Raw genomic sequence first — 22,266 nt, forward strand, 5'->3', positions numbered from 1 at the left:
TTCTGTTGTGCGCGCTCTGAGTAGAGGCCTTGGTAGCACACAGCAAGATGGCGGCCATCTGCAAGCCAGGAGGAGCGCTAGCGTCAGAACCTGGCCTCGCTGGTACCCCGATCTCAGACATCCAGCCTCCAGAACTGTGAGGAAATAAGTGTTGATTCAGCCACCCATTTGATGACATTTTATTATGGCAGCCAGAACAGACTAATACAACTATGTGTTATTGCACAAATCATCCCAACTTTAGCCATTAATGGTTGGCTCTCTTGTTTTTTGACATACACCTCAACACTGTTGGTTTAAATCTATGGACCTATTTCCTTATTTTCTGGTATTATAAGATATCCCAGGCTCAATTTGTATATTTCCTGCCTCGTTCCTAGAAACGTACTATTTTTTTTCAGGACCCCTGGTTCTGCTTATTGGAGAATAGATTAGAAGCCAGTACTTGGGCATTAAATATATTCATTTCTATGGGGGTGTCATTGCTTCAGGTCCTCTTAGCTGGCAGCAAGGAAATATATGTGTATTTAGTAACTGCATAGTAACTGTGTATATGTACCTATGTGTGTATATATGTGTAACTGTATATATATTTATATATGTGTGTATCTGTATTAAGCTAAACATGAATTCATCCTGATGTCTGCAACTCTCTTCTATTAAATCATCCTAGTCTTCTTTCCTCATTAATCTGGAATCTCCCACTACAGCAGTGAGAAATCTGGCTTCCTCCATCTACAGCCTTTTACTTAATTGTTCATTTTCAGTATACAGGTGTAGCAGTATTACAATTATGAACCTGGGCTCCCATGGGAGGCAGCTTTATCAACTAGAGTACAATGCTTATGTGCAGTTTCTTTTTCTTTCAGTCTTGCAGATTCATTTTCAAAGTTACTCGTTTCCAAAGTTACTTAGGTCAGCACCTTCCCCATCCCCTTCACTGAAGTTGTTTCATATATTTGTAATGGAGTTCATATCTCTTCTCACAACCTGCATTCATTTCTGGGATCATGGAACCTTCAAAATATTTTTTCTTACACTGAGGTTTACTCTTTATGCTCTAATGTGGTATGGGTTTCAATAAATGCATAATTTCATGTATCTGTCATTAATATATCATAAAGGATAGTTTTGGGCTTCCCAGCTGGCACAGTAGTAATCTGCCTGCCAGTGCAAGAGATGCAGGAGATGAACATTCAATCCCTAGGTCAGGAAGATTCCCTGGAGGAGGGCATGGCAACTCACTCCAGTATTCTTGTCTGGAAGATTCTCTGGACAGAGGAGCCTGGCAGGCTACAGTCCACAGAGTCTCAAAGAGTTGGACACAACCGAGTGACTGAGCATATACGCAGCGTCAAGTTTTGGTAAAACCAACAGTTTTTTACATTCTTTTTTACACATCAGCTAGCAAGAGGTGATGGAGTGATTGTTACAGGAACTCCCTTGGATTAAACAGCTCCAAAGATACTATAATATGCAAAAGGCAAGAGTTGGCTATGTTGAATCTTTTTTCTTTTTTTTTTATGTTGAATTTCTTATGGAAATACACTAATAAAAAGGTAAAACAACTAGATGCTGAAGAACTGAAATTCCTGCTGTGCGCATGTACTGGTGACTTGCAAGAGTTACCTCTGTTTATGATATAAATAATTCTATGATACACTGTTTTAATCCATGTTGATGATAGAAGTGTTTTGACCTCAATAATTTTTTTCTATAGTCTTAAAATTTAGGGCAGTAGACATTTAAGATTCTTTTGAATATTTTATATCTATGTATGTGTGTATTTTTATGAAAATTATATTCCTTACATAACAATTTTCATTGTTATATGATGTAAACTTCAAAAGAACAGGGAAATTATATAAATAATTCCCTGTATTTAGCTCTACTCATTTGGAAAAGTAAATTAAGTATTAAAGTTGGAAGATCCCCAGATGATCCATTAGAAATTGAAATTGATTTTAACTTATTTTATGGTATTATTTATGGTGCTTTCCTTCTGCTTCAACTCAGTCCTTTGTTTCTACCTCATATAGCTGTTCTTTATGAGAAAGGTGTGATTTAAATAATGGCAATTTGCTAATAATGTGGGGATTGAATGCACCTATTGCTGTAACTACTAAGTGTTGTTCTACAACATGCAGAAGTGATGACAAATAATATGAATTAAAGTTTTTAAATAGATGCTGTACATAGAGTGGCAATATGCATAGAGTAAAAATCAGTAATTAGGGTTTGAAGTAGCTAGCAAAATGCTCACGTCTCATCCAAGGTGAGCCAAATGCTTATTGGGTGCTCACAAGGTTCTTAACATTATGGTCTACTTTGCTGTGACTATTGTCTGCTCCATATTTCCAAGCCACACACTGAAAACAACCATAAAAGTATAATCTATACTTCCAGTGTAAAAATGCCTTAAGATCTGTTAAAGGCAGCCAGTTGATAAACTCTTGTCTGTATTAGAAATTCATGTGAATTGAAAACCACATCCTAACACAGACAGTTCTGACAAAGATCCTGTGAGTCTAAGAAACTCATGATACTTTTCTGGTCATTGAAAGTTTGCTCCTGATTGCATTTGTGTGTGTGTGTGTATGTGTATGTGTGTGTGTGTGTGTGTGTAAAGATTGCAGGAGTGGTAATCAAATACCATTAGTTATCTGGTACTTATCATGCAGGGAAAAAATGTGCATAGATCAATGTGCTAAGAAAACCTTTCATGACTAATGAGTGAAAAATGTCATTTTGAAACCACTCAGCAGTTTTCCTAACAGAATGAGCTTGCACTGTATCCTAAGAAATCCATGTAAGTGTCTAAATGTAAGAAATGAAACCACATCAGGACTGAAAGAAAACATGGTAAATTGTTCTTTAACATAGGTAAAGAAAGGCTTTCTCTGACTCAGAATTACAGAAGGAAGAATAAAAAAACTTAATAACTTGGCTATATAAAATTAATTTCTTCCCATCACCATGAAAAACAGTGAAAACATTCACAATGTACATGACCAACAAAGGGCTAATATTTGTAACATATAAGTGAAGTCACTCAGTCGTGTCCAACTCTTTGCGACCCCATGGGCTATAGCCTACCATGCTCCTCCGTTCATGGGATTTTCCAGGCAAGAGTACTGGAGTGGGTTGTCGTTTCCTTCTCCAGGGGATCTTCTCGACCCAGTGATCGAAACTGGGTCTCCCGCATTGTAGACAGACACTTTACCATCTGAGCCACCAGGGAAGACCCTTATAACATAAAGAATTCCTAAAAATGGAGGGCATACTCTTTATATTGTAAAGAGTTTTATTGTTTATATTGATACCCCAAAGGTAACATCTTGCAAAACTATAGTAAAATATCACAACCAGGATATTGACATTGATACAATCAACTGGTCTGATTCAGATTTCACCAGTTTCACTTGTACTCATTTATGCCATTTTTTTTTTTTAACGGAGAACTACAGGAAAATGAAATTTTTGAGTCTCATTCTTGTCATCTATAAAATGGGGAATAATAATGCAAACTTTGCTAGGCTCTTGCAGGGATAAAATGAGCTAATCACATAGCATGCTTCCTGTAGTCTTGGTACACAGTGACCATTCAACCATCCCCTGTTCCATCCATCTCCATCATGACCCGACCCTCTGTTTTTATCACCTTCTTAGCCCTGTGCTTAACTCCCTCCTATTTCTTATTTCACCAAATTCTGTCCTATTCCTCACCTCCCTGCATAAGCCTAAATCTCCAGTCCTTGCTCTTTTTTTTCTGTGGTACCCAATATGTTTCAATGATCCCTTCCTGTCTGGAACCCCCAGAGCTGAACTAGAAGTCTGTTCACACTCAAGAAGTAAAGAGAGAGCTGGAGAAGGTGGCCCTTCATTGTCATCGCAGAGGAAAATGTGTATCTTTCATCTCTGTTTTGAAGTTCTATAGAGAAATACGTTGATAAATGTAGGTTAGAGCAATGATACCGTACTACTAGAATGATAATGTATGTGGGGTAAGTAGTACATTTTTTAAAGTGTTGCCCGAGATCCATTTATTATATTCATTCTGACAGCAATGCTAATTTAATACTTCCTGTGTGTTCATTGTATGTGGACTTTATAGACACTGTTATGTAGATACTGCTCATAGTTATATAGGCATTATCTAGTGTTATATTTATATTGTTAAACAGACACAGAGTAAGCAGTGATTCAAGATAGTTTCTTAGAAGAAAGGCAGACAGATGATTAGCAGCGGCTGTAGTAAAGTGGTAAAAATAGTTCCTACCCTCATGAAGCTTCTTAGTTTTTACTTGACAAAGTGGTCTAGGGTGTAAACAACTGCTTAAGCTTTTAAAACGTAGTTCCCTTGTACCCTTTGGAATACTCCTGCTTTAAAGGAACTGTCATAGCCAGGTTTGGATAACAAAGGAAAATCAACTTGGCATATGATACCCAGGGAGATATAGGAAAACCAAGAAGTCCTTTCTTTAAAAGGAAGCTAGACTAGAACAGGGAACAAAAATATTCTAGGATGGTGAAGCCTAAGTATGAGAAAGCCCTCAAAACTTAACATCAGAGGCTCAAGTCAGTTTGCTAGTATCTGAATTGTGACCAAGAGTTGGCTATTTGTGGTAGTTGTGATGGGAGGGCACTCTGGATAATTCAAAGTGAATTACATAATGACTGAACATAATGACTCATTCGGAAAAATGCATGTACCAGAAAGGGGGCCTAAGTCAAAAACTATAGAGAGAAGAAAGAACACTTCAGGCAAACAGTAGCAGAGTTTGTCAGTTGCACCAAAAATCATTCCAGTTTTATAAGAGAGGCTCAACCCTAGAAGAGCGTTGTTATGAAAAGGGAGTAACTCACTTTGGAACAGAAGGAATTTAGGGAAGATTATCCAGAAGAACAAGAAAGCTAAGCTAAAGCCAGAGTCTGTGGAAGGATTTATGGACCCAAGGGGACTATTTAAACCTGGACAAAACTAACCCAGCAAACTCGGCTTAATTAATTCATGCATTTAGAGTTTGATTCTTTATTACATGCAACAAACTGTGTTAAACACCGAGAGATATGCATATAAATAAAACATAATCCCTATCCTTATTATATTATTAATGAACTATGCCCCATCTCTGTAACAGTGTTGCAATTATTATCTAAATAAAATTGAAATAAAATGAGCAAAGGGAAGAAGCATTGAAGAAAGGCAGGGACACCCAGTAGAAGGAGAAATAACTTGAATTTTACCCTTGAGTGAAGGCACTGAAAAGAGAATATGAACTATATTCTAGTAAAGATATAATCATTTCTAATCTCTGTTCTTTGAATATCTCTGAGAGCGAAGTTTTCCACACCCAATTGGCAACTGCAGTTGTTAAGTTGTTAACTTGTCCATCATGGACTAGTTGTGTGCCTTCCCGGGTTATGCTCTGGTTTATTTCAGTGGTTGCTCCGATCAGAAAATTCTTCATCAATTTCTAAAAGCCACCTAGGGGCTTAGCATTGCAAACCTCTAGAACAGTAGACTGTTTAGCTGGAAATGATATAAACGGGAACAAAAGGCAGCCAGTCTTTCTGGCTGCCTCGGTGTTGGCTCATTGGATTCCATGGTTCAGCGACTCATATCTGAACAGTATGAAACTTTATCACAAAGAGTTTTATTCTGCTTTAAGCCTGCAGATGAAAAGTAATTTAGTTCATATGCTGCAGTGATGCAAATCAAAACCCATAACATTTTTATTAATTGCTGAAAGCAGACAGGGTTTCAGAGGCACAAAAGTACCAGCACAGAACTATAGAAACACAATAAATCTGAAGACTAGGTTTGGAAAGATGCCCAGTGTTTTGGAAGTGAAGGGTCTGCTTATACATGATTTCATAAATGTAATTTTGCTGATGCAAAATCAGCACAAGAAGTTCCTTGGCGTAAACTAAAGCTTCTTAATTCAAATCTGGACATTAAGCAGCTTTTAACTGATTTTTCCCTTGCAGTGAAAACTGACTTTATTCCTGTTCAGCCCATGTTCCTACCTGCTGTCATTTTGGACACAATTTCATTTTAGTCCATAAGGTCTCTCATGATAAACAAGTACCTTCCCAAACAGCTAAGGTCTAAGGCATTATCTACTCTATTTGTAGAAAACAAACAGTGCCTAGCACAGTCATCAGTGTGAAGGACTCAAATAATCATAAAAGAACTGAAATTTCAACCCTGACTTTTGCTGCTCGAAAGAAGGGAAATGGATAAAAATTAAAATAAAAATATTTGCAGGTGCAACAGTAAGTCAGAGATCTTTATATATGTCACATACACACGCGTGCGCGTGTGCGCGCGCACACACACACACACATGCACATCAGATGACCATAATGAAAGTGCTTATAGTTCTCCATCAATTCAGTGATGATACGGTAACATTCAGCAGCACACTCTAAAGTGTCACCGTGTGGCTCAGGGACTTCGTTGTGTTTGCAGAGTTATTGGTTGTTTCTGTGTCAACTTCCTTTATTCACACTGCAGGTGAATAGCAAGTATTCTATGCTGCACAATATCTCTAGGATGGGCTAGGAGTTTTCTTTCTACACTGAGGTCCTTTTACACCACATCCATCCAAAATAGTGAGTGGTCTGCCAAAAGTCCTCAAAAGAATCAGCTGAGGAACTTGTTGACGTTCCTCAGGCCCAGTTTGATTTGATATTTGATCCAGTAATCAAATATTACAGGGCTTCCCTGGTGGCTGAGACGGTAAAGCTTCTGCCTGCAATGCGGGAGACCCAGGTTCGATCCCTGGGCTGGGAAGATCCCCTGGAGAAGGAAATGGCAACCCACTCCAGTACTCTTGCCTGGAAAATTACATGGACAGAGGAGCCTTGTAGGCTGCAGTCCATGGGGTCGCAAGGAGTCGGACATGACTGAGTGACTTCACTTCACTTCACTTCAGTAATCTGAATGTTTCTACTAATAATATGTGGATGAGGTGATTCTAATGTATGTCATTTGCAAACCACACTTTGAAAGAGTGTCTAAAATTTCAGGTATAAAAATGCTATTTCACACCTATTAGGATGACTACTATAAAACATAAAAGAAAGAAAATAACCAGTATTGATGAGGATATTGAGGATGTGGAGAAATTGGAATCCTGGTACATTCTTAATGGGAATGTAAAATGGTTTGGAAAACAGTATGGTGATTACTTAAAAAATTAACAATAGAATTAAGAATATGATCTAGTAATTCCACTTTGGGGTATATATTCACAAGAATTGAAGGCACAATCTTAAAGAGATATCTGTATACCTGTGTCCATAGTAGAATTATTCACAGTAACCAAAAGGTGGAAGCAACTCCAGTGTCTATTGACCGTGAAGTGGATGAATGGATAAACAAACTGTGGTATATACATACAATGAGTATTATTCAGTCTTAAAAAGAGGGGAAATTCTGACACATACTACAACTTAGATGAGCCTTGAGGACATTATGTCAAGTAAAACAAGCCACACAAATGGACAAATACTATATGATCCCACTTATATGAGGGACCGAAAGTAATTAAATTCATAGAGACAGGAAGTAGAATGGTGGTTGCCAGGAGCTGGTTGGGAGAGGAATAGGGAGTTATTTTTTGGGTACAGAGTGTTAATTTTACAGATGAAAAGAGTCCTGGAGATTGGTTACACAATGCCGTGAATGTGGTTAGCACTACTGATCTATACACTTAAAGCAGTTAAGATGGTACATATTCTCTTGTATTGGCTGTGAAAGAAAAGTGAAAATGGATAGCAGTTTGAAGGCGAACAAGGATAAAAAGATTCCTTGAGTGGAAGTGTCTTGAAAAAGAGAAAACGAAGAAAGGACTCTGTGGAGGGAGAAACATTGATAATGCAAGGACATTAAATATAATTTAACATATGTAAAATATATTTGTAATTCACAAGTAAAATTTGGCACCTAGTAGGTTTGCAATATCCTTAATCTTTCCATGTACACCTTGCATCAGAGAGTGAATTAGGTAAAATGTTGAGGTACTCTAACTTTCTATCATTCCAAGACATAAGAGAAAGTGGGTAAGTGTCATAATAAAAATCCTACTTAACCAACTGGAACTGTGCTAATATTGAAATACTGAATAGTTTATTATCAATTTCAGATATGCCCAGTGTAGAAGGAAGTTCAGGTCATTGTGCTTTCCACGCTTGAAAATGAAAGTGAAGTCACTCAGTCGTGTCCGACTCTTTGCGACCCCATGGACTGTAGCCCACCAGGCTTCTCCGTCCATAGGATTTTCCAGGCAAGAGTACTGGAGTGGGTTGCCATTTCCTTCTCTAGGGGATCTTCCCAACCCAGGGATCGAACCCGGGTCTCCCTCATTGCAGGTAGATGCTTTACCCTTTGAGCCACCAGGGAAGCCCCATGCTTACTCCTGTTCATAAAATGCATTGATGATATTGATTCTTTGAACAAAATGGTGAATAATATTCCTTAACATAGTAATCTTGGCAATTCTACTATATGCTGAGGAGAATGAAGAACAGAAACTTCAATATCGGGATCTGGATTTAATCTTGTCTCCTCCAGAGTTTAGAAATATTCTCATCCTGAAGCTTGTAAATCCTGCCTTTCCTTTCTCCAAGTAGAGCAACCTAGCTCTGGGCTGCTCTGGGCTTCAAGGACGTGAGGTCACCCCATGCTGTGGTGCTTCTCTGCCAGCACAAAGCAGGACCAAACATCCATTTTTTAGTCTGAATGGCCAGCCTCTCAGGTCTTTACTAATGGTGCCGAGAGCACTATTGGAACACTGGGAAATACATGCTATTTCCACTAAAATTTTAAAAATATGCTTGACACAGAGCTGGGGAATGTTTGAAAGGTAGCAATTTAGATATTTTAAGATTCCAAATAAGTCTGTTTTGGCACAGGTTTAAATTATTTAAACCACACATATATCTTTTTCTCATTATAATTTGTTCCACTTAATTTGCCATAGCTTACAATTAATTGATCTACCTTCCTGTATTTAATGGGAAGCAACAACAAGGAACTTGTCATTTGTTGGTCGAGGTGAGAGATCCCAAGTGAGTCCTGTGAATCATCAAGAGGACTAAAATTTCCTGACAGCTGTGTTGGTCTTTGCAAAAAGTTGAAACGCTCCACCCATCTATTACTATAGAAGACTCTGACACATGATCTTTGTGCTGCTTAATTACACATTTCTTTTCCACTCCAGTTAACATATTTCACTTATTTGTCATTTCTAATATTTTAGCTAAAATTATGCCATTTTCTTCCTTTCAGTTTGACTGATAGCAGAAATTTTGATTGCCAGGAAAAAAATAACTCAGTCCTCTAAAGTAAAAATGAGGATCTAATCAGCAAAAAGCCCTGAAAGAATCTGACATTCTCTTTAGGAGATGATTGGCTGCCCAGAGTGTGTGTGGGAAACTTGCTTAAGTCTCTGTTATTTGATTAACTTGTAAAGGCTAAGATCAACTGACAAATTCAATTATACATTCAAATTATATTTCTAAATTGGCTTAATTTTTTAAAGTGATGAATGAACCATAGGGGAAAAATTCCATTACATTGTGAATGAGAAGGAATAAGTCCCAAAATTAATGGTATGCCAGTGCACAAGACTTCTCTATTTCTCTTTATTAGCTGGATAGGTTTAATAAACAGGTTGATAAGTTTATTGGTCAACTGTGGTGTTTACTTTCTAGGAGAGAAAGCTCTTTAGGGTACAAAAGAGAGAAAAAAGTGAGGTGTCCTTGGAAAAGTAATAAAAGTCCTCTTGAGCTGATTTTATCTTAGTAAAGCAGATCATAAATAAAGAAAACTATTTGTCTACAGATTGTCTTGAAAGGTACAGAATTTGCTAATGATTGCCTAGTAGGAGCAATTCAGGAAGAAGTCATTGCTGATTGCAAGAGACATTTCTGAGTTGGATTCTAATATAGTCACATAGTGATAAGTAATGTGTTGCTAAACATTTGCCCCCTCTGGAGACTTAATGTACCATAGTCAGGAAAAAAGAGAGAAATACTCTTCATATACTCTCCTATTAAAGTTTGAACAATTGTCAGCACTTGAATATAGTAAATTTCAAGTTTTATGGAATAGGTTGTGACCAAGACTATTACATAATAATTGATTTTTACACAAAATGGAAATTAGTAATTTATCCCAAGAATGTTATTGAAAAAAAATAGTCTATTTGGTTAATGACAGATGATAAAGCATACTACTATTTCTCCTTTTTCCATGCTGATAAATTAGCACACACAAAAAATCAATAAAATTACATTTAAACTCGTAAGTATTATTTAAATCTTCTTTACTAGTCAGTCATTTTTGTCCATCAAAAAGGGCACATTCAATTGAATTTTTACTCTATTAACAAATATTGTGGATTGAGGCTTACTATTTTTTATTCTTTTTTACCTGCAAAATTTAGATGATTTAAATTGACTTCAAAAGAGAGCACTTCCCAACCAACCACCTATGAAGGTAGTTGTGAAGATAGGCAGGATACATTGTTTGGAACCTTTTTGTTTCTTGCATAAATATCACTTTTGAGCACTTATTTTCTGCTAAGACATGTTGCAGATGAGCAAACAGGGGCTAGAGAAGTTAAACATGTACTAAATCATACAGCACATTGGAGTCTGAATGCTAGATGGTATAGTTGCAAAGTTTATGAATTTTCTCATAGTATTTGATATATTAAAAGACAATGAGCAAAAAGTATACATAACAGTTCATAGCTGCATTATTCATAGTAGCCAAAAAGTAGGACCACCCAAATGTCCATCAACTGAGGAATGAAAAACAAAATGTGGCACATTCTACAATGGAACATATTTGACCATAAAAGTGAAGTAACGATGCATGCTACAACATGGTTGAACCTTAAAACTTTATGCTAAGAAAAATAAGTCAGTCACAAAAGACCACATATTCTATGACTACCCTTACATAAAATATCCAGAATAGGCAAACCTATAGAGATAGAATGTAGACTTCCAGTTTGCAGGGGCTGGAGGAGGCTGGCTTGGGGAGTGGCTGCTAATGGGTCCACCAGACCTCTATTTAGAATGGTAACAGTGTTCTAAGCTTAAACTGTTCTTAGGGTTGCAAAACTGTGATTAGACTAAAAGTTATTGAATTGTATCCTTGAAATGGATTAATTTCCTGGCATATGAATTATGTCTCAATTTGTTGTTAAAAATAATTTGGTTATTCAATGTCACAATGATCCCATGCTTTTTCTTCATTTTACAATACTCAATGGATGTGTCCTTAGAGATAAAATCATGTAACTCAGAGATCATTTTTGAATATGCCTGGAAATCACACCTCTCTTGGAATTCTAAACCATCAGCATGTCTCCTCACTCCCCTTTACTCTTTAATTTTACAGAAAAAATCCCAGCTTAACCCTCTGTCAGTAGAACAGGCATGTTGCTTCACCAATGGCCAGAATAGGAGCATGTTAATGATGCATACAAATCCCAGAACACACAATTAATTCATAAATATAGGCTTTTAATGGTAGAATTCCAGTTATCTTGGTGGGAGAGACATACTTTTAAATATTAATATAATGTGGCTGAATTAACGCTATTCCTTTCAAAGCAGTTACCAAGAGTGGATCACTGCATGCTCTGAATGTTTATTGACTTAAATGCTTATTTTTATTACAGCACTTGTTATTGTCACCCTGGAATTATTTTAGAAAATTTTGACACCTTCTCTTGAACAGTGGAAATTAATTCTTTGGGGCTGAATTTTATTTTTGAGATATGACAAAACAAATTTCATGTGACCAGCAATCACATTGAGTAATGCCACAGGGGGCTTCAAAAATCAATATCCATCTTGCTTCTTCAAAAGATGAATTTCAAATTATTTTGAGTAATTGCTGTGCAATTCATTGATATATTACATGTATTTATTGAATCTCAACAGTTTCCTTAAACACTGGGAAAATGTCTTGTTATATAAGGTGGCATCCATGAAGAGACTAGTAATGAACATCTCCTATCTCTGCAATTTATGAAATGATTTTCACAATTTATCTCAAAAATTTGAAGAACAGCTCCAAGTTTTTTATCCTGTTCTAATTGAATGTGAGGAAATTAAATAAAAATGAGAAAGTGGTAGAGCAGGAATCAAAACTAGATGTGTGTACAATAGTTCTGGACCTTCCTTTTTAGTTAGGATGTTGCATTACAGTTTTACAACACTTTTTTGGCTAACACCCACACATATATAATGGTATTCACCCATTCATTCATTCACTCATTCACTCACACAGAAAACATTTATTGAAGGCCTACTATGAAGCAGGCACTCTTCCAAGTGCTGGTAGTACAGCCAAGAATAAAGACAACCCAGGCTCCCTGCTTTCATGGAGGTTTATCACCAAACAGAGAAGATGACGTACACAAGATAAATTAGCAAAACATGTAGTATGTTAGATGGCACAGGTGCTGTGGAGAAAAATAAAGCAAGATGTGAGGGAGAAAGCCCTGGGGGCTTCCAGAAGAGTTCCGGGCAGAACTCTCAGAAGTTCTAGGAAGAGCCGAGGACGACTGGAGTTTTCTCCGCCTGATCATGGAGAAGTGGTCAACGAGATAAGACCAGATGATGATGGCGATGTAGATCCTATGCTGAATTTGGCTTTGGCTGTAACTGAACGACAAGGGAGATCCACCACAGGCTTTTAAGGAGAGGAGTGATGTAATAAAACTCTTGTTTTGAAAGGATGCCCGTGCTGTTGTGTTTACACTGAACCGAGACAAAGGCATGTTTCTTAAGGACCCATCTCACTACTTTAGGTTCACAGCAGATATTCTCTCAGACTTGGCATCATTAGTGTTCCTCACACCACAGCTTGGACCCATGTGTCTTTTGCTTTGACCATTCAGAAAGCTCTTCTCCAGCTTCCTTACTGTAGGGAATAGTATAAAAAAGCTTGCATGGGAAACCCAAGGTGGAAACTACCCTGTAATTCCTATATCCTGTGGCTACAGTAGATATAGATATGAACAGAAGTCAAAATAATGTCTTATTACCTAAATATTAGTCCTGAACCTTGAACTCTGCTCACAAAGCAAGAGGAAATCTTAATTATACAGGTTTCTAGACTCTTTTATTATCTTAATGTTATCTCTGTGTTCGTGTTTTAGAAAATAACCTTTGTTTACCAATAGACCTCAGATCCCTGGTGTCAGAGCCCATTGCCATGAAAAGAGCAAACAAAAAGAAACTTCATCCGGGTGATAAAAAAAACAAAACAAAACCAAAAAATAGCTCAAACGACCTACTTGTAGACCTTGCTCGTTTTCTAAGGAAACAAATCTGTAGTGGAATTATTTTAGGGCACATCTTCTTTAACAACTGTAATCCCTTAACCTAGCCAAATATGTAGCACTGGGACAACAGATTTAGCCAGCATCTAGATGTTACATTTTGCCTCTGGTTCATGTGTGTTGGTGGGGCATGGTGGGAAGTGTTCAGAGGTGCAGAAGAGAGAGAGAGGGAAGGAAATCAGGTGGCAGCTTTGTGAAGTTCGCTGGAAGCAGTGATGAGGGGATTCATGGCAATGGGCTGTCACCTGTATGGGCGACTAGGAATATGTGTTATGACTTGATTCTTTGGACAGATGCTGCTCAGCAGCTCTTACGTGGTCATTCTGCTGGCTGCCTTGGGTGTGACCGTGGCCCAGTGGTGTCAAAACAGCCTGATTTAGGAAAGGGCACGTTTAAGGCCTCTTCTTGGATTCTTCTTAGATTTGCCTACAGAGCAATGATGGTGGGTGGGGGGGCGGATGAGGGATTCATGGCACTAGAAGGTGATCATAGCTTAAAACGGACCTTCTGGATCTGACAGCATAGGGAAGGGAGAAGGGATGGAACATGAAGATGGCAGGGCAGAGTGGAGTGGGTGAGGTGGTGGAGCCGCCCGCTCTGCTTTGACCTTTGACCCTTTGACCTTTCATCTCCCGCCCCACCCCCTTCTTCAAAGCGCGGGGCAAGCGTCTATGGGATGGCGTCACATGACGCACGCTCACCCCTTCATCCCAACCCAAACCTATCGAACCTTGTTCTGGAGTGTGGAGGGCTTAGACTCTACAGCTGGTTCTCATTCTTCACAAGTACCAACTCGGGAGAGCAGCACGTGTGACCCGGCAGAGAGAAAAGAACATGGAAAACGGGCTCCGGAGGGCTCCAGGGTGAAGAGCACAAGCTGGGCCGGACTGAAATCCACTCTCCCACTTACTTTGCAGGAAGTGGGTGGCCTTCACAGGGTTAAACTGCCTCATGGATTCTGTCGCCTGGGCGCTCAGCACCCTGCACCATCCTGTTTTCTCAAGGTTCTTGGAATGGATGGCCGGCCGGCAGTGCTCCTCCGACATGAAGAAATGCCGCCTGCCACAGCTGGGTTCTGGCTCTCCCCGTTGAAATGAGGAGCCTCCCATTACTCAGGCAGCCATACCCACTTCCTGCTTCAGAGCCTCCATTTCGTGGAAATAACCTGTCAGGTCCCATCTGCTTCATGAAGCTGCCAGTCCCCTGAGAGGAGGACCTCCACTCTGCTCTCCTGTCACATGCTGGAAACCCAGAAGGGAATAATCCTTCCAGTCTGCCAGAAATTGCTTTTGTGATACCAAGGCCTGCCTCGGGGAAGCACAATATTCTATACTCAGATGAAAATTAGATTTGTAAGTACACTGCTTCCTTCCCTGGGTGGCTTGCAAAGGTTCTTCTCACCTTTGTTTGTAGGGAGAACTGCAAGGGCTTTAAATTTATAGCCATTAATAAGCCGGAGTCTGACTAACGCAAATATTGTTTTCCTATATCAGGCAGGTGTGGAGAAAGCCACAGAATAGACAAAAGTCTTTTCATCGGTGAAAAATGAACGTTAAACTTGCACGTCAGCTCCAAGCAGGCAGTGGATTATAGCAGGTGCAATTAATTGCCACTACATTTATTGGAACCTTGAAAACAATTAGCAAGTGTCCTAGTTGATATGACAGACTCATTAATCATTTAATATATTCCTGCAAATTGATTTATCAATCAAACAGCTACCCCTGGTTGAATAACTCACAACTGTGCTTATGGCTCTATTCATAATTCTGGTCTGTTTTTTAAAGGAAACCAAAAGGCTTTAGCTCAATTTAGATCCTTCAGTTTCAGTAGCTATATAGATTACACCTCAGTCTCTTGAAGTTAGAACCACTACAGCAATAGGAGGGATTCACAAAGCAGACATTTGAGAGGGTTGGAAACAATGTGTTAGGGGCAGGTATACATTCTTCAGGGGAAGAAATGACATTGACAGAAAGGACTTATTTGGGGGTAATGTCTTGAGGACAATGCAGCTGGGCCCTAGGAACAACTAGACCTTGTCCAAGCCAATTCTGAAGTTGCTAAATGAGCAAAAAAGGATTCTTGGAGATATAAACTACTCAAGTCACTTACTCACCCTTCGTATCTCTGCCAACATTTCCTTGAATTTCTATATTGATGATGTGTTCATTGGCATTATATTTTGGAATAGTTTTGATTTTCAGAACTATTTTTTATTTAGAGTAAAATTTTACCTCCTACCTCTGGAACTACACAGAATAAACCTTATACTTCTTTCAGGTGACAGCTACTCTGATGTTTCAAAATAGCTATACTACTCTCTTGAGTTTATTTGGCTCAAGAATGTAATTTTCCATGTATGATGGCTCTAAAATATTTTTCATGTTTACATTTTTTAGATGCATTTCCATTTTCTAAAGTTTCATCTAGCACATGATGTTCAGAAGTGACCAGAGTACTCCAATGTGGAGGCGTGAGTTCTAACCAGCTCCATTGTTTGAAATTCTGAAACCTTTTAATGCAACTTAAGCCTGTTTTGTCTTTATTTGAAACTTTCCGCACTTCACTGACTCCTGATGAGCTGATTGTCAATTAAAAATTTGTGAGACATTTTCCTGTGATCTCTGCTAAATCGTGTACATCCTATCCTGAACTCTATTTGAGGCTATCCTTCAGACTTTCTTAGGAGGGAATAAAGCTTAATGCCAGTTTATTATGGTGATTAAAGGAAAGAGGTTTCCGGATTTGAAAATTTGCTCCTCTGCTTAATAGCCACGACCAGATACAAGGAATTAAATCTTTCTGAGCCTCAATTTCTAACATATAATAGGAATCACAATAACACCTATATCTAAAGATTGCTGTGAGATTAAATGAGCTTTATAAAGTGTTTCTTTGGAGTGCTTGATACACAGGAATCATTCCATAAAATGTGCACTATTGTTATTATTGTAAATGTTCACTCTGTTATGTATCATATTGGGTTTTTTTCCTCCTATCATTACTATTTCTTTATGTAAAGCAGAGATGAGTATTTTTAAATATAACTAAGACAAAAACACTATAACTTAAGATTTAAGCCTCTTTTTTACTACCTACAATAAAACTTGATCTCTCTTCTTATACAGTTAAATATAATGCTATTCTGTTTAACAAGTAGAGCTACTTAAAACAAGGTATATTTAATAAGTTCAGTCATTTTATTAATTGAATTGAATTGAACTTTTTTTTTCAGTTGGGAACTCATCAGTTCCAAGGTAAAGTGCTAGGGCCATCTGAAGATCTATTGCCATGTGGTTGCTGTCGCTACATGGAGTGCCTTGATGCTCTTTGGCCACTCAATTATATCAATGGTTTTCTAACTTCTTCCACTATCCTTATTCCTGCATCCAGCTTCTTTAGGTCTGAATTTCTTTGGCCTTGTCAGTTATTCATTTTGTTCTCTGAAATTTGATATCTTCCAATATCTCTATCTGGATTTCCTGGAATTCATTCTTTTCCCCTTGGGACTTTAACGTATTCTTTACCAGCGGAGCTACCAGGGAAGCCCCCATAGAGACAAAATACACACACACACAAAACCAAAACCAAAACAAAAAACCAACTACCTCAGCTACCCTATAATCAGGCTTCAGTTAGAATGGAATATTGTTCAGTAGCATATAAGATACAATTTTGTTGTTGTTCACTTGCTAAGTCATGTTCGGCTCTTTGCAACTGCATGGACTGCAGCACTCCAGGCTCCTCTGTCCTTCACTATCTTCTGGAGTTGGTTCAAATTCACGTCCTTTTGAGATGGTGTTGCTATCTAACCATTTCATCCTCTGCTGTCCCGTTCTCCTTTTGCCTTCAATCTTTCCCAGCATCAGGGTCTTTTCTAATGAGTCAGTTCTTCACATTAGATGGCCAGAGTATCAGGTGGGTTCAGCATCAGTCCTTCCAATGCATAATCAGTGTTGATTTTCTTTGGGATTGACTGGTTTGACCCTGACAGTTCAAGGGACTCTCAAGCATCTTCTCCAACACCACAGTTCAAAAGCATCAGTTTTTCAGTGCTCAGCCCTCTTTATGGTCCCACTATCACATCCATACATGACTACTGGGAAAATCATAGCTGCACCTATATAGATCTTTGTCATCCAAGTGATGTCTCTGCTTTTTAATACACTGTCTAGATTTGTCTTAGCTTTCCTTCCAAGGAGCAAGCATCTTTTAATTTTTTGGCATAATCACTGTCAGCAGTGATTCTGGAGCCCAAGAAAATAAAACCTGTCACAGCTTCCACTTTTTTCCTTTCTACTTGCCAGGAAGAGGTGGGACCAGGTGCCATGATCTTCATTTTTTGAATGTTGAGTTTTAAGCCAGCTTTTTCACTCTTCCTCTTTCACCCTCATCATTAGTTCCTCTTCCCTTTCTGCCATTCGAGTGGTATTATTTGCATATCTGACATTGTTGATATTAAAAGCTTAAGCCTTTTATTCAGACAGCTTTGAATTTGAGTTAGAACATCACCACTTTTAGGAGTAACCTTGGACTTCCTAGGTGGCCCAGTTGGTAAAGAATCTGCCTGCCAGTGAAGGTGATGCAAGAGACACAGGTTTGATTCCTGGATCAGGAAGATCCTCCGGAGTAGGAAATGGCAACCCACTCCAGTTTTTTTGCCTGGACTATTCCACAGACAGAGTAGCCTGTCAAGCTACAGTCCATGGGGTCACAGACAAGAGCACACATACACGCTTGGCTGAGGACATGCCTAAGCCTCTTTTGCTCATTCGTGAAGCAGGGATAACAGTATTGCCTCAATGTTAAAGGCTTGTTTCGATGATGAAGTGACAGAAAGCATTGTAAGATGTTTAGACAGTTCTTGAGCAGAGTTGTTATTAGCTACCACTCAATTAAGTTAAAATATATTGATGTCCCACTAAGTACCAGGTAGTAGACCACACCAGTGGTCAAAAAAATGGTCCCTGCCCTCAGGAACTCATGGATCAATGGTGCTATCATTGTCATCATCATCATCATTGTTGTTGCAGTTATTTTTGCCTTGTGTTTGTTGTCATCATCCTTAATCTCTCTAAAGACCCAGTGGCCATCAGCAGTACACATGGAAGAATCTGTAGGTAACCTCATTTATTGAATCCACATTCTCTCTAAGATTTCCTCTTTTGCTTCACAGTTTTTAATGCTATTTTGACTTTTTTCTTTTTTTCTTTTACATGTGTGTTAGTTGCTCAGTTGTGTCCTATTCTTTTGCGACCCCATGGACTGTAGCCTGCAAAGCTCTTCTGTCCATGGAATTCTCCAGGCAAGAATACTGGAGTGGGTTGCCATTTCCTTCCCGACCCAGGAACTGGATCTGGGTCTCTTGTATTGCAGACAGATTCTTTACCAATTGAGCTATGAGGGAAGTCTTCTTATACATAATACAAACTTATTTCCATTAACTATTTTCCAACCCTCCTATTTTGAGCCTTAGTCATTTCTATCTCCATTAGGTGCTCAACATTTTAGGTTTAATAGCATGTCTTATGATTTTACTGTGACTCTAAAACTTATTTGTCTTTTTTCCCTTGAGAAATCTTTATATACCTTTTGAAAATCAGTACATAATTTGCCTATTTCTATTTGTCCAATGCCTACATCTTTGTAATTCCCCCCAAAGTTACTGAGAGCACATTAATCTTATTCACAAACTTTCCCAATACCCCGGGATGCAATTTTACTAAGCAAGAGACTTGAATCCATGTATAGTTTCTAGGTATTTTTTTTTCTACTTAAGGTTCAATTCTGTCTTACCACTGTTCTTTTTCCTCATATCAGTCCATGACAAAGAAGATATGAACAAACAATGCAGATGGGAACTTCTGCATTTTCTATGTCATCTGCTACCATTTTGTCAACAATCTTAACAGTAGGTTATTCCTCCCTTATCTGTGTCTTATTCTCAACATACTAAAATTTATTTTTACTATTCTATTTATCTTTCAAAGTCTTCACTTGCTCTAGTTAATAATAACTAAAGTACTTCCAATATTTTATATATGTTTTCCTTTTCAGTGAGAGCTCATAGAGAACTGTCTGCATCCAGATTCAATCATCTTCTAAGTTAACTCTTCCTACTGTTATCAAATTTGTTTTTGTATGATTAGAATTTTGTTCTGAGGTACGTCTGTTATAATAGTTTCTTTCTGAGCAATATTTGTTTGAGAGATTTTGGCCATTGACTCCTCTCTATCTTTTAGCAGAAACGTTTTATTTTTAAGAGTAGAGAACATATTTGTGATTAAATCTAGCATTTCTTTCCATGGCTGTTATAAACATTAAGATAATATTATCACATTTGCAGAGAGTTGCCATGCTTCCATTTTACTGTTAATTGGTTCTTCTTGGGTGGTTAAAATTAAGTGCAGATAAAACTCACTCCCCCTATTGATTCCTCTTTCTGCTAGGAGGCAAAATCATCAGGAAGGTAAATAAAGAATTTCTCAAATGCTCTGATTCAATCAGGATATAAGTCATAGTAGCTATCCAGATAATGAAAGGCTGTCAGAATTAAGATATGTATACATATATATATGTACATATACAAACACACACACACACACACACACATGCATACACATACACATGCATACTCAGTTCTTTGTTTCTCATTTTTTGAATTTTTTTTTTTTTTGGTCCGGAGATTCTGCTTTAAAATGGTAGAGATAAGAATTGTACTTATGTGCTCCAAAGTCTTTTTCTTTCCTATATGACACTGAATTTGCAAATCCAGATCTGTTTTGGCATTTTCCAGATTTCCCTGCAAACTATCAGAGGTAAATATTTGTTAGTGAATCTTATACTTCTTGGCAGATTCTCAATTATGTCTCAGATTTGTATCCTGGTGCGATAGCTTATCTCCCAACAGACATGTCAGAGCTAGTGTGGGGTCACCTCCTTACTCCTCAGCTAAAGGCATAAACCTTCATGACTAGTCTTGTGCTCTTGGGATTAATAACTATTTTCTGTGTATTTGTCAGAGCAGCCAGTTTTAGGGTATACAATCTTCTAGGGTTTTTATTTTTATCTTATTACAATACCGTACTTAAGGTAGAAGTGAGTGCATGAATTAATGTAGTTGTGAAAACATGATGTGAAAAATGAAAGAAATGTGTGTTAACCCAACAAAATAGAATTTTCCGCTATACAAAGTCATCATAGGCAAATAACTTCCAAAGTTGTCCAAGAAAGAAAAGGATGATAAGGAATCTTTGGTTTGGCTTGTGGTTCAAGAATTATGCTGATTTTTTGAGGTCTGCAAGAAACTTTCCCACAGAGAAATTTTCCTCTCTTTTTTCCTTTTTTTAGTTCTCACTCTGGAAGAGTTATACCTGCCTTTGAAGATTCCCACAGTCTTGAAGGATCATTACTTTGTTCCAGAAAGCAGTTTTTGTCTTTCTGTGACAATGCATTTGGGAAAGTCTTCTGACTTTGCTGACAGAGTACTGGCTGAATCTGAATTTAAATATACCCAGTAGAATGATGGAAACAAATAGTAATGCCCTTTGCTTGATGCAACATTTACCCTATCCAGCACAGGAGCTTGAGATGACTTCTAACCCACAGAGATTATTTTTATTTCATTTTTAAATAAAAATGTTATCATGTGAGTAAAGCAGTGAGCCAGATTCAACTTTATGAAGCCATACATTTAAGGAATATATTTGATTTGGAAAATTACCCACATAACATTTAAAGAATCTAACTGTATTTTCAGTGCCATGTTTGCATTTTTAATGACTAAAGAGACTGTCTGTCTTTGGGGTACAAAGATATAATGACCAGTATCAGAGCATTTGTGTGTCATGTTAGCTGTTGAAATTTTACATTTTGTTGCTCCCAGAAAGCTAATAAGCATTGGTAAATTAACAGAGCATCAAGGCAGGTAAACAGGGAGTTTGATGAACTGGAAGTCAGAAGGCATCATGAGTTTATTTTTTACTCCTTCTATACATTTCTTGGCTACATACTGCCTTTTTCTGACACTTAAGTTCTGTAATGTATCTAAAGAAGTCCCATTGTGAAAGAAAATGAAAACAATGTTGGCAGGAATTTGCTGGCTCTTCATGTTAGCCAGATATGAGATTCATGAAGACAGTTCACAATGCTTACTAATCATTCAAGTCAACAAAAGGGGTCTTTTTGTTGTTTGTCCTTATATATTTAAGTGCAAATGTGTCACACTTCACAACTTTGAACTTCCATATCTATGATTTATAAGGTGAATATTTTCATGAAATTCCATGCATATATTTTTGGTTATCCACCAGAAATAAATATTAAATATTCAGAAAGGATTCTGAAGCAGTTCAGAATGTTTTGTTTGTCTGATTTTGATATTTTATGGCATTTCAATCATGTTTATTTGGTATATAGGCAAATATGAATATATAACTATACTTGCATCTGTTTGTATCTGTCAGTTAAATGTAACCCAATTTTAAACTATTCTCTGAGTTGTAATGCTTTAAAGATACAGACAGATAAAACTGTATAGCGATGTCCAGGGTCTTTGAATCTCTATGGCTGTCCTGTGTGGGTTCACTTTAGTTCCAGAGCTTAGTATGACTCACCCAATTGAGGATGGAGGGACAGAGCTAATATTATTTCCAAAGCATCCTAAAATGGTGTGACATCTTTATTTGGATATGTTCTATTATTGCATATCAGAGTTATATAATAGTTCTGATAAATATATAAAACTAAATGACCCTCATGGCAGAACTGCTGATGGTCAAAAACAATTCCAAAAATGTTTAGATTGTTAATGTGAGAAATGCAAAGATTCAGACTTTGGTAATGACACACAAAAACCAACACACATGAATCTATGTTAATACTGATT

At 37.7% G+C, this 22,266-nt stretch overlaps 1 protein-coding gene and 1 non-coding gene across 5 annotated transcripts in view; one reads left to right on the forward strand and one right to left on the reverse strand.

Annotated features, from left to right (window-relative positions):
• The window catches only part of NKAIN2 (sodium/potassium transporting ATPase interacting 2), a 1,116,125-nt gene that overhangs the window by 100,766 nt on the left and 993,093 nt on the right, over positions 1-22,266 (reverse strand). The gene's annotated exons all lie outside the window — the stretch shown is intronic.
• TRNAC-GCA lies at positions 6,728-6,799 on the forward strand. Its single transcript has one exon. It is a non-coding gene; the product is annotated as a tRNA-Cys (tRNA).

Source organism: Cervus elaphus, chromosome 28 (assembly GCF_910594005.1).
Source record: "Cervus elaphus chromosome 28, mCerEla1.1, whole genome shotgun sequence".
Classification (NCBI taxonomy): domain Eukaryota; kingdom Metazoa; phylum Chordata; class Mammalia; order Artiodactyla; family Cervidae; genus Cervus; species Cervus elaphus.